This window comes from Polypterus senegalus, chromosome 5 (genome assembly GCF_016835505.1).
Source record: "Polypterus senegalus isolate Bchr_013 chromosome 5, ASM1683550v1, whole genome shotgun sequence".
In the NCBI taxonomy this organism is placed as follows: domain Eukaryota; kingdom Metazoa; phylum Chordata; class Cladistia; order Polypteriformes; family Polypteridae; genus Polypterus; species Polypterus senegalus.
Genome location: NC_053158.1, coordinates 79,473,537 through 79,479,536, shown reverse-complemented (window position 1 = coordinate 79,479,536; position 6,000 = coordinate 79,473,537).

Below are 6,000 nucleotides of genomic sequence, written 5' to 3'. Positions count from 1 at the left end.
AATAAAGCACCAGGCCAATATAGTGCACACTGTTTTGGGGCCAGTTTAGAGTCACAAATCAGCTCAAGTGGGCAATTTTTAGGAGGTGAGAGGAAAGCTAGAGTACATTGTCACAAAACTCACACAGAGTCATAGAAAGGTTTGGGGCAGCCACCTGTGTAATTTGGTTTCCTGGCTGCAAAAGTCATATAAATGAATACTGCACTGATGTGCACACAACCGAGTCCAAGACAGAACTGAGGGACTAGGGAAAAGGTGTAGGTTTTTAAAGGGGAAGACAGGAAGTGAGATCATAGGGATCAAGCTCATGGTCTTCATCCATTGGTTCAAGTCCGGGCGTGACATCACAGGGGCCGGGGCCGGCAAGGTCTTCTTCCATTGGTTCGGTCCCGGAAGTGACGTCAAGAGAACCAGGTGGGATCTCCTGTGAATGGTCTACAGAAAAGGGAGAAAAAGTGTCAGTGCATTCTGCCACATCCAAGCATGCTTCGGAACCGCCCTTACTCAAGCCCTTTAGCTGCCTCCCATGCGCACGTATGTGACAACGTATAAGCTACACAGACTGAAATTCAAATGTAGTTTCATGGAGTTCAGGCAGCAACACTAAATACCATCCAAATGGTAAAGATATATAAAATTGTAAATATATATGATTATATTGTTTAAACAAAATCATTTTTGTATCTGTTTCCTATAAACCTGGAGTTTAAATGCTACCTGAAAATTAAGTCATATATGTCTTTACTGTTTAGATCTATTCAAAAAATGTACATTAAAAAAACTAGTGACAGAGATATTTAAGAAATGTAGGCAAATATGTAGTCAGATGGGGTGCAGCTTGGCATGCATTAATAACTAAACCCTGTATAGTGGGCAGTATTGAAACTCATATTGACTAGAATGATTCAAAGGTCTAATTCTTAAATTCTACTTTTATTTATTACTAAATGTTGCTTCCTTGTTCTCAAAATGATGGCCAAGTAGTCCAGTTCAGGATATGATTAATGTTATTTCCACATTGTCTTTTTATTTGTCTATGACAGTTATGAGGGAGAATCAAAAGGTAAATGAAACTTGCCCTTTAATACCCTTGTCATGGAGCAGAAACACTGTTTTTGACAACATTCCTCTTCTTTTGCTGTTAATTGCAGGTTTCAGTTTCTCTCTAAGCATACCATAGTATGTTGCACTGGTCACTGTGTTCATGAATATGCTCCAGAATAAGACCCTTCATGTCCAAAAACAAGATCATCATGATTTTCATGGCGGAAGGCTGTCTTTTAAATTTCGTTTTGTTTCCACTGCATGCTTTGTCTCTTGCTTTCGGCTCACAGTAACGGACCAATGTCTCATCTCTGTGGGCAATCTGCTCCAAAACACCCGGATCTTCATCATAATGTTTCAGGAATTGGGTCACAACTTCCATGTGGTGTTGCTTGTGTGGTTCAATAAGCTGTTGGATACCCATCATGCACTATGGCTAATGCAGATCCATAGTTAATATACAATTGTGCAGCAACAGTGGACAACATCATCCATCAGTCTTCTCTGATTAATTCGCCATTTTGAAGTGGGCTTTTTGTGCATATTGTTGATGGTCAACCAGACCAAGCTTCATTGGTTACACTTGATCTTTCCACTTTAAATCTTTCTAGCCATTCATAAACTTGTCGTTGAGCCATTCTAGTTTCACTTCCATACCGAGCCAACATCTCTCTGTGAATTTTAGCAGGTTTCACTCCCTCTTCTAAAAAATCTCAATAGGGCATGTTGTGCAATCTCACAGTGGAGCATCTATATTCATTTGAACGTGTCTTTGACTAGGGAAATGGCAGAGAACTGTGCTGCATGTCTTTGAACGACCAGTAAATCATTGCAAACCTGTTGCATTGTATTAGCTCCGTGAATTGTGGTTACAGTGAAATTTTCTAATTGCAGTAACCTTTTGAGTTTTCATTGTATTAATAAATCTGCTGATTTTCCTGGCAAAAGGGTGTCTAATGAGAAGTCAGCATGAACACACTGGCGTAGCTCCAGTGATTCTTGGAGTGATTTCCCCTCTCTGTCTGTGTGTGTGTGTAGAAACCAGGCTGATTTGTATGAATTCTAGTAATGCTTTGACTAGACAAATGCCAGAGTTCTGTTCTCTGTGTGTATGAATGACCCATAAACCATTGTAAACCTGTTGTATTGTGTCAGCTCCATGCATTGGGGTTACAGTGAAATTTTCATATTGCTGGGACTTTTTGATTTATCCTTGTATTAATACATTATTTTTTCAGTATTTGCTTATGTTTTATTTCTGGTGTTCATGTGCCAATGACATAACTAGCTTCCTTGTCCAGGATGACCACTGTCAATGTTACACCATCATTCCTAGATGGCTTCTATGACCAAGAAATGTGTTTCTTTTTTAAAGAAACCATCTTTTTATGTTTAAAGAAAGTGTAGACAGGCTCCTAATTGACCTTAAATCAAATGTCCCCCATGATATCACCCACACCGACATAAGCACACAAAGCTGTGCTGTCAGTAGTCATTGACATTATAACAATAAACAATGTGAAAAAAAAAACATTAATCATGTCCAAAATGTGCAATGCTAAGAAGACTGGTATGTACTTGGAAGAAAGCAGTGACTGGAATACAAGTTCATCTCTAGCTTTTTCATTGCTCTAATTCACCACACAGTGAGTAAGGGGTGGTGACTGAACCAGCCACATTGTGGTTATTTGCCAAATAAATGACCAGAAGTGAATGCAGTACTAGGGGAAAAATGAAATGTAAAGAAAATGTGAGCAAAATAGAAATCCAGTGGTTTGCCTACTGCAATAAGAATTGCATTTTCACTGCTTGTACGGTTAGAATAATTTAAGTTGGGCTCCACATATATGTGGTAATGGACAATGGATGGCAGGTATGGGATGCCATCCCTGCCAGAAAGATTAAAGATTCCTTACCTAGTCGTGAGGTAATTCTAATGCATAGGCAAGAGGAAAGGCCAGTAAGCCAGTATAATGGAGGACACAGGGGGAGATAACTTGCTTGGACTATTTGCCCTCACTATACATTAGGTGGCAGCATCCCTGGTCTACAGAACCTGTACGAGCACTCACAGGGCAAGCTAGTAATTGTAGTTCCATAGGGCAGCCCTGTTGGCACCTTGGGGTGCTGCAGGGAATTGTGATCCCTCTTTGTTAGGGTTTCCACCTGACCTGGAAATGCTTCCTACAGGCAATGTCCTGACACCTTGAAGTACACCCGACTCATGTACAAAAGGAGCTTCTGTACCTCACCCAGGCGAGTACACCTCAATGGCAGATTAATAACAGATCCTGTGGTTATTGCTACCCCACAGGCACCTCAAGTTCAAAGCTTTCTGATTCACTTGAGCTCAGCTGGGTATTGGGCATCTCACTGGTTGTTTCTAAATCAAAGTTGGTGGGGAGACAATTCGCAGGCATGTTCTCCTGCCATCCCTTGGTTGTGACAGCTTCTGTCATCCATTGACAATTAGCAATACTTTTTTGCCTCAGTTAGAAATCATGATTTTAGTCCATTACAATGGGAATAGCTATGGAAAAAGAAGAAGAAGAATCCATGTGTCCAGGAATGTGCTACCTAGTTGGCTGCTCTTCAGAAAGTGTACTGCTCTGTGCCATTTTCCAGCTGCACTCAGCAAGGGGCTTCTTGCAGTGGCTTAGTAATGAGATTTAAATCTGACTATGCTTCTGTTTTCTCTTTGTTGTTATTTCTTGGAGCAAGATATGAATGTGTGTGAGTATGTGAGTGTGAGCTTTTCATAGACCATCCCTCAATCTAGACTTGATTTCTGCCTTGTTCTCATTACAGCAGGAATGGGCACAGGCATTGTGGTAATCCTGAATTGTATAAGCAGGTTAAAAATGGATGAAGGGATGGATTGCCAAAGGGAGCTGAGTTCATTCACCTGTACTCACTCAACTTTGAAACTTGTCAGCACTTGCTCCCATGCCTATCATGTTATCAAACCCATTTGCAGGTTTAACAAATTCAATTTTAACAACTTAGCAATGTTTCAACCTGACTGAGGGTATTATAGGAGCAAAGTTGGAAAATGGTTAAGGTACTCCAGAGCAGTTAGCTGACTGGTTGTGTGTCAGATGAATTAGGTACAGTAGTGGAAAATGAAAATAGCATTAACTGTGAAAATGAAAGGGTGGACAAAGTACAATTAAAGGAGCTTAAAATTGCCATTACACTAGATTGTATTGGTTAAAAATTCAGCACATCTCTCCACAAACAGAGAAAATTCAGCCGTGAGCATGATAGCAACCAGTATTTCCATAGAGTGTCTCTATATTTAGGTGATTACAGACAGCCTATCATGGCTTTCCTCTCTTTAAAGAAATGAAACAGTCTTTAACATGAGGTAACTGTAAATGTGTTTTGCTAAATGGTCACTGCAGCCCTCTCTGAGATGTCTACCTCAGGCATTTTGTGAAGCAGACTGTTTAGCAAACATCTTACTTCAAAGCACTGTAATTTCTCATTCCATTTTTGATTGTAGTGCTCCGAGTATCAAGTGCTTATCTGTCAGCATTCATTTAGAGAGAAATGTCTCCAGTCTCATCTTTACAAATTGCCTTTCATGTGCTCCCGCTGGTCATAATGCAAGCTGATACCTGTGATGTTGTTGTCTGGACCGTATTTGGATCAGTGAGGGGTTAATGCAAATAAGCAACACTTTTCTTCCTCATGCTGTAAAGTTAATCACAAACAAGGCTAACACATTCACAAAGATTGGAACCTACCAAGGAAAGGTGTGACATCCTAAAAAGTGTAAAAGTAACAAAGCTTATACTTATTAAGAGACTCTAGAATTCAAGATGGGCAAGGTATGGATGGAAAATCTTTGCATCGACATGGTTTATATATTCACTAGTAACAGCGCACTGCATGATACCATGCAGTGAATACACTTGACTTGAGCATTCCTAGTTTTCATACTCCTTCTCTGTACGTTTAGCATTCGTTTGCTCAGAGGTTGATGCACTTGGTGCTTCCTGAGAAGCCCTTCTTTTCTGCACCCTAGTGGCCCGCTGCTTCTCTTCTTTCATCGGCATGTTTTCGCGTTAAAAGTGATTAAGTCAGTGTTTGTGTTGCAATTACTTAGTACGTTTTCCTTAATTTTTCACTTAAGCTGACACTTAAGTGTTCAATCTGCCTCAAGAATAATTTAAGATTTGAAAAGTTAGGGGAACTGACGGTGAAGGTGGTAGGGATGAGAATGGCGCCTGTACACATGCGCTGCACGACCGCCCTGCTGATGGCTGCTGAGAGTTGATTCTACAATAACATAAAATAAAAATAAAAAGAGCAATAAAAATCATCACTCTGAAAGCAAACAGTAGAGGTCATGTAGTATATGTCCACCAAATTTCAGGTCAATAGGTCAAATGGTTTGCGAGCTACAAGTGATCTATTTATTTATTTATTTATTTATTTATTTTAATTTTTATTTATTAATTTTATTACATCAATACATAGCAATCAAGTTTTTACAAAAAAAAGAATTATGTTAAGAACAGATCGATCCCCACCCTACAAGTGATTTAAAATCCTGGACAGACAAATGAACAGCCGAGGTAGAGTAATGTATATAAAGATATTTAGACTGCTATAAACAATGAGCAATGTGTTGTTCAAAAATTGGCACTTCCCCATTGTGAGCCCAATGACCTGTGAAAGGAGGGTTGAAGCAGAAGGCAATTAAAGTCCAGGTGTGGAGGATTGTGGGAGTTACTTACTGTTGTTATCATGTTTAAGTAAATTCCAGTAAAAATGCAGGGAGTTCTCAGCTCATTAGTAATTTGTCATGATGCCAAATTAACTGAGGGTATTGCTACTGTAAATCAGACAACAGGGTTTTGACAGAACTGTGCTGTCTGCCAAGCTGTTATTGTTTTTCTGCTTCCTACATGCCATAAACAGTAGCTATTCCACATTGTGTTCATGAGA